The sequence below is a fragment of the Lipotes vexillifer genome, unplaced genomic scaffold (genome assembly GCF_000442215.2).
Source record: "Lipotes vexillifer unplaced genomic scaffold, Lipotes_vexillifer_v1.1 scaffold178, whole genome shotgun sequence".
Lineage (NCBI taxonomy): Eukaryota > Metazoa > Chordata > Mammalia > Artiodactyla > Lipotidae > Lipotes > Lipotes vexillifer.
In genome coordinates, this window is record NW_006775603.1 from 4,953,676 (window position 1) to 4,963,888 (window position 10,213).

At 38.9% G+C, this 10,213-nt stretch overlaps 1 pseudogene; it reads left to right on the plus strand.

Annotated features, from left to right (window-relative positions):
• LOC103081556 (probable tRNA pseudouridine synthase 2 pseudogene) overlaps positions 1–10,002 on the plus strand; it is a 31,051-nt pseudogene extending 21,049 nt beyond the window's left edge.
• Positions 10,003–10,213: the final 211 nt, after the last annotated feature.

Here is a 10,213-nt window from a genome sequence, read left to right on the forward strand (position 1 = left end):
TAGATATTTTTCCTGTGATATCATATGATCTGTTCATATTTATACTATAAAATCAACTAAGTTCCTCAGAAATCTTACATGAGGGCATTCCAAGTCAGGTTATCTTCTAAATCAATTTTTTTCAAATATTTTTAAATGTATGCCCCCCAAATAGTCTTAGTTTTAAAAAGAAAACTTTTTAAGCCTATTAAAATTTAAAAGAGACTCATTCTACACATGGGCAAACTTTTAAAACTCTTTAGGAATAATTTTAAATCTTTAAGAATACCTTTTATTAGTACTATCTGACTGCCATTACATAGTCCTATAATGTGTGGGTCCACAATCAAATGCAATGTTTAGTACAAATTATATTCTTTTACTTGCATGATAAGAATTTACTGAACATACTTACAGAAACATTTATAAGACCTCCATTTCTGTTCCTAACATACAACTTTATCCCTAGAGAGCAAGGAATCTGAAATCATGAGGTATAAATGCACTGGGAGGCTAGACATTTTCTGGATACTCATGCACAAGACAATGTGCTCACATCTAAGTACGGCATTAGGGTGACAATTAGTCTTATAATATCCTTTACTGACGTGGAAAAGGAATGAAAATTATCGGCGATGTCTTACCAGTCTTTCGTCTTCTTACAAGCAAGGCAACGAGTAAATATGACAGTTTAAGAAGAGGTGTAAATAAGGGACACAGCTAGGACTGTGTCCTCATCCTCCCCCATCACACACACCTATGCCAATTTTTGTAACATGTGCATCCTCTAGCACTATAATTTTCTTTTTTAAATTTTGCTAAACCCTGAAAATCATCTTATCTCAATGACCAGTGAATCAAGCATATAAAACCAAAGAATTGTTTTTCTAGTAAATAAAACTCTTTGGCCTTCATGGTAAAAAAAAATTTCATGTTTGTTCATATCCTCTCCTATATTAAAAGTTTCTTCAGGGTAAGAATTATCTCATATTTTTTCTGTGAATAGTTGCATACAGGTAGTTTCATAGTAGATATTCAACAAATATTTTTGGTTAAATGTAAAAATCCATGATAGCAACAAGCAAAACCCACATACACACACACACACACACACACACACACACACACACACACACACACATATGAATATATGAGTGTGCCTTTAAGCCAGGGGGATAAAATCTCTTGGGATTTGAAGATGAGAGTGGCAATAGACTGCAAACTTTCTTGTTTCTTTCCTTTTTTTTTTTTTTATTTTTTTTTATGGTGCTTTGATTGAATAAGAGGAAACAGGAAACTTCTCAGGGAAATGTCTAGGGCACTTGAGGTGAGAGAGAGACATCGGGAAAGAGAGGGAGAGAGAGAACCACTAACCACTAGAGGGCGGCAGCGATCTCACTTGCCATAACTAGCGTCACTCAAGCATAACCCCTATACCTATAGCAGTTTAATATTTCTTCTAACTAATACTTTATCATTTTATTCCTCTTAGAGCAAATATCTGTTATGTAGTTGAACTAACTTTAAAATACCAGTGATTTAGAGGTATAATACCTGGGATCATGAGATCGAATAAAACATTTAGAATCTGTTGTTTTTATTGTTATTTTGGTCCCATAACTTAGAAATAAGGTGACACCTTGGATTTGGGAGAGAAATCACTTCTCACATTAAGCGTTATTCTTACAAGTAAACTTTAGTCTGTGGCCTGTAGAATACTAGTTAAAGTTGTTTCTTCTCAAGACATGTTTTGCCCTTTATCCTAGCATACAGGCAGCTACAGCCAGAGAGCCCCTTTGCCAAAAATACCTCTCCATCAGCCTGTCACTCTACCTGAAATCCATTAAGACAGTGGATCCCAACCTTTTCAAAGTGAGGGCCCTTTACAAGCAAAATATCATAGACCCCCATGTGATAACTCTTGAACTCTTAAGATCAGTAGATTAAATAAATATATATATGCACATACGCATATAAACATAAAAACAATACTGTAAAAAGATACAATTCAATAATACTTTTTAATGAATTAATATTGTATTAGCCACAGTAGTGTTCATAGCAGTACAAATACACAAAATACATTATTTAATCAACAACAGTTAAGGCTCTTTGCCTAAGCAAGTTCATGAATCCCTTGAAGTAAACACACAGTGTACTCCTTATCTGTAGCATTAGGTCTGGGGTCTGAAAGAAGAGAATCATTGAATGTATGAGTTATCCCACTAACCCTCCACTTTTAAGATGGAAACATCATATTTTTTGGTTAGATTTTTTTTTTAACCTCACCAATTCTTGGAAATGGAAAATGTGTATCTTTCTACATACAATTAAGAAATGCCACAATTCCTGGCAGTCATCAATTAAGACACCCGACATAAGTGTGTCTGTAGCTCCCGACATGTGTTCTCCCTGTGAGGACTTGTTAAGCTTAAAGTTTTAAAAATATCAGTGGAAGTTTGATCTCTCAAAGACGTCAATTCCAGATACAGTTTGTCTGTATGACGCAAGCAACTTTCTTTGGTGTCCTGCTGAGTACATAGCCTACATTCTGAGCTCAACTATCCTGTGAGTTTTGACATCATAGATATCTCCTGGCGCTGTGAAAAGAGTATCTGGCACCATGTGGCTAGCTCTGCAGAGAGCCAAGTTTCCATAGCTCATGTTAGCTGACAGTGAGACTCCACCAGTCAATTCTGGCAAAAGTCAAATTGCATCTTTTATGAAAATAACTCATTGCATACTCTGCTTCTGCTTCTCATTGGAATCTATCACCCAGAGGAGATTTTAATTAAATCAAGTACGTAATCACAAATCCATGCTTGTTTAATTATTATCAGAGAAAGGAACCAAATATAATAAAGATCATATGTGGTACTTAGCTGAGGAAAACAAACATACTCAAAATACAGCATTCAATTCCTACATCAATGAAAAAACCATCATATAATATGGGAGAACTTAATTGATTATACTTTTCTATGCCTCAAGGTTATTTTACTATAAAATAGAAGTGATTATTCTTATCCTTGTCAAATATAGAGGAGGGGTCCATGAGTTAAAAGCTAAGAGAGAGAGAGAGAAGCTTGTTCATAACCTATGGCGGTGTTTTCCACCCTTTTCAAAAGTCTTCTTTGGAGACAGTAACTCCACAACCTTTCACATGTGGTAGCGGTACTCAGTCAGACAATTCTGGGCTGCATAATTATTTGCAGGCCCTTGTCAATAGATAGGACATTCTGGAACTTGAGGCCCATCAGTTGGGAAATGCTGATCTGGGCTAACGTTCATTTCTGAGGTCCAAAGAGATTAACCAGTTTGTACAAAATTACACAATTAACTAGAGCTAGAACTCTATAGCTAAAATACAAGTCTTTTCAAACTTTGTCACATACAATTTCCACCATCCCAGAACTACAGAGGAAAGTAAAACCATGAAAAGAAGATTCTTATGCTAAATCAGAGAACTGTATTTTCAGGCAAATCTATCAGCTAAGTGCCAAGAACACTGCTATAATTTATATCTGGAAACTCAGAAGGGTGCTCAGGAAACTTATAAATAGAATGGTTACAAATGGTTTGATGTGGTCTTAAGACATAAATAATGTTTAGCAGGTGTCAAACCAAGGCCAGGCTCTATTTGACATTTTCATCAGTGACCTAGGTAAGACATTGGCAACCCAGAGAACCAAAATCTCTCAAAAATATTTTACATTTTAGGAAGACTTCTGATGTCTCCTGCCCACAAATTATCACTCCTTCTCTTCTCCCATAATCAAGTTCCATTTCATTCCCACAGCTCAACTGACCTCACCTAGGGGTTAGATTTTTTAATTAATTACCACTAAGCTATGAGTAACTAATATAACAGCTCTTCCAAATGCCTTGGAGATCTTTAATTTTTTTAAATTAGTTTATTCATCCAGAAGAATACTAGTAGTATTCTAGTAGTAGTAGTGGGTGGAGGTAAGCATCTCTGTGCTGCTTACTGACAAGAACATTTCTTCTTGCCAAAAATAACCATAATTCCTCTAAACTCATTAACATTTTTGAAAAAATTCTTGAAGATTTCAAAATCACATCACTTTCTCTTGCTGAGCCTGAACTAAACTTCTAAACCCTTCTCCATATGATTCTCCAAGCAGCAACTAGCAAGTGATCAATGACAACTGATTGGCACATGCAAGGAAACTTAGTTGCCATTTCTGATCTATATGATGTGAGTATATTCCTGGCTGGAGGTAAAGAATCGTATTTTACAACCTCTCAGAAACACCCCCTCCCTATAGCTCATTTTATAAAAAATGTATTTCTTTTTTTGCTCCCTACTTCTTGTTACTTATAAACCGTGTGGAAGCTTAAAGAAAAATAACATAGCAGCAGCTTTGGTTTGTATTAAAGAGAAAGCAGATCCTTCTTTAGGGTCACCTAGATCTAAAAATTATTTCTGGAAGTAACCAAAATACCTGCAGTGATGTGAAATTATATAAAATGAAGTTGTAGCTGTATGTAGTGAATGCTTAATGAATACATTACTACATTTTTTTTTTTTTTGGAAAAAATGACACCAATTTGGGACCCAAAAAAATCCACAAACAAGGGTTTCCAAATGAGGCTACTTAGAAGCAGCCACAAGAATCTGACAGGTCATGAAAGTAAATTGTCTCATACAGGCTTTGCTGTTAAAAATACTACAGTGATGTATTTTTACAGGCAGGCGAGGGAAAATTGTCTATAAACAGCTCTAGGAAGTTTAGCCAAGAACTTAAGTTGCCAGTAAAAATATTAAATTGACCATCATTAGAAATATTTCAAATATAGTTAATACTTAAAAGGCAAACATAGTAAGAAACTGAATTATTGCAGTTTTTAAGTTTTTAGCATTACCTTGTCTCTTATATTGTATTTTTCTAATTTTTTCCTCCATTTTCACATCATATGGTTTTCTTCATCCCCAATTTTATTTATTTATTTATAAATTTTTATTTATTTATTTTTGGCTGCATTGGGTCTTCATTGCTGTGTGCAGGCTTTCTCTAGTTGCGGTGAGTGGGGGTTACTCTTCGTTGCGGTATGCGGGCTTCTCATTGCGGTGGCTTCTCTTGTTGTAGAGCACGGGCTCTAAGCACGTAGGCTTCAGTAGTTGCAGCACTTGGGCTCAGTAGCTGTGGCTCGCAGGCTCTAGAGCACAGGCTCAGTAGTTGTGGCGCATGGGCTTAGTTGCTCCGCTGCATGTGGTATCTTCCCGGACCAGGGATCGAACCTGGGTCCCCTGCATTGGCAGGCGGATTCTTAACCACTGCACCACCAGGGAAGCCCCCCAACTTTATTTTTATTCACCACTGATTTAACTGTTTTATTTCTTTTCTGTTCCAAAGTGTGGATGTTTTTTTTAAACCTTATCCCAGCAACTTTCTCTTCTGCATTTCAAATCTTCAGTGCCAATCAATTTCTTTTTAAATAGGTGTGGTGAGTTGGGAGGGAGAACTTCTGTTTTCTTACACTGGCAATCCATATCAATAAGATGCCCTCCATCCTGACTTCCTTGAGTGTCAGCTGTCGGCACTCGACCATGAACTATGACTTGGCTGCTATGATCTCTAATTCTAACTCAGGTTTGTGAAGTTTCACAACTTTTTCCCTTGAGAACAGCCAGTGCTGCGCTGGCACGACACAAGCAAGCACAGATCTTTGAAGAGCACGCTGCTCAAGTCCATGTAAGGAATACGGTCCTTAGTCAAGGCAGCTCCTCCTCATTCAGTAGCAGCCCTGAGAGTGAGGGGAAGACTTTGGAACCTCCCTCTGATAGCCTTCTCCCATGTCAGTTTGAGAAAAAGCGAAAAGGAAACATGTTAAACATTTCCGACAACATTTCAGAAAGACAGTCTGATTCATGGTGACTTCTAACTTATTAAAAATGATAAATATTTATATATATGAAAAACAATTAATTGGACAGTTACCTAACTGGTTATAAGTTTAAAAATTAGAAAGTTTCTTAAATCAAAGTCTTAGGTGTTTCAACTCCCTCCTGTGAAGAATTTAGAAGAATCACTTTAACCCTTCATTTATGCCTTGGCTTGGGAATGAAACAAGGAACAGAAAGAGGGCTGGAGCTCAGAATCAGAATCAGGGCTTAATGTGAACAAGCTCCCTAGTCTTTTGATTTTTAAAAGCTACCTCATGTAGATTTTCTTTAGACACAGACAGTATTTTCCCATGTCTAAAAGTGTACCTTCTTGTCCTCACTAACATAATTTTTAACTTATTAAACTTGCCGATTCTCTCTTACTTTCCAGTGTCTATGCCCCCCACTCTCACAGCTTTTTACTAGTTACTACAACAGAGGTCCTCTTAGCTAGCAATTTTAGAGAATATGTTAAATTTTAATATAAAAACATCCTTCCCCAAATTCTTCCAACAGATGACCCATGTCATTTCTTCTGATACTCTACCACTGAAAGCTACAACTGAGGTTAAGTGTTGACCAAAGGCCCCTTTTCCTGTTTTCCTCAGAGTTACTGAAGTTTCAAATTCTTCCTGGGAATTTCAACGTAAACAAGAAAGAGTTTGCAGTGATTTTCATAACATGTTCCTTGAAACCCCGGAGCCTCTTAAACACCACTAGGGTTATGTAGAGGTATTCAGAATGATCACAGCTGGATTTAATTTATTTCCCACATTTTTTTTTTCTTCTGTAGCCTAACTTAAAAAGATTGAGGTTTAGGGACATGGAAAACTAGCCTTATTATTTGGCAACACTGCCCAAATGACCCTTACCCCATTGAGGAAGACCATTTCACAACTCACTGCCAGTTATTTTGGGACACATTCACTGTCTTAGAGTGAGCTGTGCTAGTCTTCAAAACAGAGTAAGGACAACTTTGCCTTTGGCAAAGCTTATTCATTTTATACAATGACAGGAGCGAAGCTAGTGAGGCTCCTCAGTGTTGCTTCTGTTCTTTATGTTTGCCTTTGGCAAGTGTATCAAAGGTTAACTTTACTTAATCCTTTGGAATTTTAATTTCCCAAACACTGTCACTTATAAACTTAAATTCACTACCAGTTGATTAGAAAGTGGTACTATCGGGTGTGAACGCTGCTTGTTTCACAGGCAAAATGTGTCTGGCAAACAATACTGGGAACTGAGCCAAGAAATGTCATTTCTCTCACTTTATACTTCCATGATAAGCCTCCATCCCCAAATACTTTCCCCAGTTCCATCCCCTGACTAATCTACCCACTCCAAATATTTCCTGTTTACACTGTGAAAGAATGGTATTTAAAAAAACACCCCTTAGCAAAAGTACCCAACAAAGTGTTGCACATAGGGACATGTAATAAAGGTCATTTTGAAAATCTTTTAAAATGGATATTCTTTTATGAATGTCACAGATCATGAAAAGAACTCAAAGCTAAACCCAGCAACAGACTCTCCATTATAAAACTGCTCATAATTGAAAGGAACCAAGGAGCCACCCCTGCTGCTGCCGCAGGGAAATGGGGTGGGGGAGTGAGTGGAAGTTACTGCCATGCCACCGAGTCCTGACCAGAGACTTTGGGGTCCAACTAGCTGTGTGGCTGACAGGGTCTTGGTGCTCTGGCTGGGTGTCAGGCCTGTGCCTCTAAGGTGGGAGAGCCAAGTTCAGGACATTGGTCCACCAGAGACTTCCCAGCTGCATGTAGTATCAAATGGCGAAAGCTCTCCCAGAGATCTCTGTCTCAACACTAAAACCCAGCTCTACTAAACGACCAGCAAGCTCCAGTGCTGGACACCCTATGCCAAACAACTAGTAAGACAGGAACACAACCCCACCCATTAGCAGAGAGGCTGCTGAAAATCATAATAAGTTCAAAGACGCACAAAACACACTACTGGATGCAGTCCTGCCCACCAGAAAGACAAGGCCCAGCCTCATCCTCCAGAACACAGGCACCAGTCCCCTCCAACGGAAAGCCTACACAAGCCACTGAAGCAACCTTAGCCACTGGGGGCAGACACCAAAAACAATGGGAACTATGAACATGCAGCCTGCAAAATGGAGACCCCAAACACAGGAACTTAAGGAAAATGAGAAGACAGGGAAACATACAACAGATGAAGGAGCAAGGTAAAACCCACCAGGCCAAACAAATGAAGAGGAAATAGGCAGTCTACCTGAAAAAGAATTCAGAGTAATGATAGTAAAGATGATCCAAAATCTTGGAAATAGAATGGAGAAAATATAAGAAACATTTAACAAGGACCTAGAAGAACTAAAGAGCAAACAATGATAAACAACACAATACATGAAATTAAAAATTCTCTAGAAGGAATCAATAGCAGAATAACTGAGATAGAAGAACACATAAGTGACCTGGAAGATAAAATATTGGAAATAACTACCACAGAGCAGAATAAAGAAAAAAGAATGAAAAGACTTGAGGACAGTCTCAGAGACCTCTGGGACAACATTAAACACCCCAACATTCGAATTAGCGGGGTCCCAGACAAAGAAGAGGAAAAGAAAGGAACTGAGAAAATATTTGAAGAGATTATAGTTGAAAACTTCCTTAATATGGGAAAGGAAATAATCAATCAAGCTCAGGAAGCACAGAGAGTCCCATATAGGATAAATCCAAGGAAAAACATGCCAAGACACATATGAATCAAAGTATCAAAAATCAAATACAAAGAAAAAATATTAAAAGCAGCAAGGGAAAAACAACAAATAACATACAAGGGAATTTCCAAGGTTAACAGTTGATCTTTTAGCAGAAACTCTGCAAGCCAGAAGGGAGTGGCAAAACATATTTAAAGTGATGAAAGGGAAAAACCTACAACCAAGATTACTCTAGCCAGCAAGGATCTCATTCACATTCGATGGAGAAATTAAAACCTTTACAGAAAAGCAAAAGTTAACAGAATTCAGCACCACAAAACCCACTTTACAACAAATTCTAAAGGAACTTCTCTAGGCAGGAAACACAAGAGAAGGAAAAGACTTACAAAAACAAACCCAAAACAATTAAGAAAATGGGAATAGGAACATACATGTCGATAATTACCTTAAATGTAAGTGGACTAAATACTCCAACCAAAAGACATAGACTGGCTGAATGGATGCAAAAACAAGGCCTGTATATATGCAGTCTACAAGAGACCCACTTCAGACCTAGGGACACGTACAGACTGAAAGTGAGGGGATGGAAAAAGATATTCCATGCAAATGGAAATCAAAAGAAAGATGGAGTAGCAATTCTCATTTCAGGCAAAATACTTTATTTTTTAATTTTTTATTTTTTTTAAAGATTAGCAAAGGATTTATACAAGTACAAGTATAGAAGCTTACACAAACTGTCCGGACAGGGTCCCACTCGGAGAGAAGTGAGTGAGACTAACAGCCGGGCGAGGCTTTTATACCCTTCACAGGGCGGGACGTCCCCAAGGCGGGAGGGAGCTGTTTAATTTCGAATCAGCCAATCAGGAACCCGGTTCTTCCCGCCCCAAGCAAGCAAGCAAGACTCCTACAGAAGCCAAAATGTGCTGTTAGCCCTGAAGCTGTTCTTCCGTTTCTTTCGTCACATTCCCCCCTTTTTTTAGGAACTAATCAAATCCTTGATTCCTGGTCTTCCGTATTTAGGAGGTATGTTTCGTTTTGGGCTAAACTTTGCCCAGTCAATCCGTCTGTTAGTGTCCACGTCCTCTGTGGTGTAGTCACTCTTTATTCTGCTATGATGAATCCAAGTCCGGACACTGTCAACTTTAACAGCAGTCAGGGTACTCAACACAATCAGATGAGGTCCAGTCCACCTAGTCTCCAATGTCTGGGGGTTATGTTTCTTTACCCAGACTAAGTCTCCAGGTGGCAATGTGGGTTCCGGAAATTTTATTTTCAGTTTTTGTACAAAAGGTTTCCAGTGCCGAGGTTCAACAGGGCAGCGGCTGCAACTTGTCTGACGCATGAGGGCCACCCGGAGGCCACTGGGTCCAGCCGTCTAGAGAGACAGGCTATCGGCCTTCGCCAGGGCCCAAGCCTCTGAGTTAGTACTCCCCTTGCCACCCCGGCTTGCCCACATCAGGGTTGGGGAGTGCCAGAGCAGAAGGCGAGGCAAGAGCCCTTCCAATGTCCTGGAAGGCCCTCCCTTGTGTCTCAGCCCAGCCAATCTTGGTGGCCTCGGGGCCACTCCGGCCAACGCCCCCCAGGGCATCGTATAGAGGCTTGGCCAGCTCTGCAAATCTGGGTATCCAGAG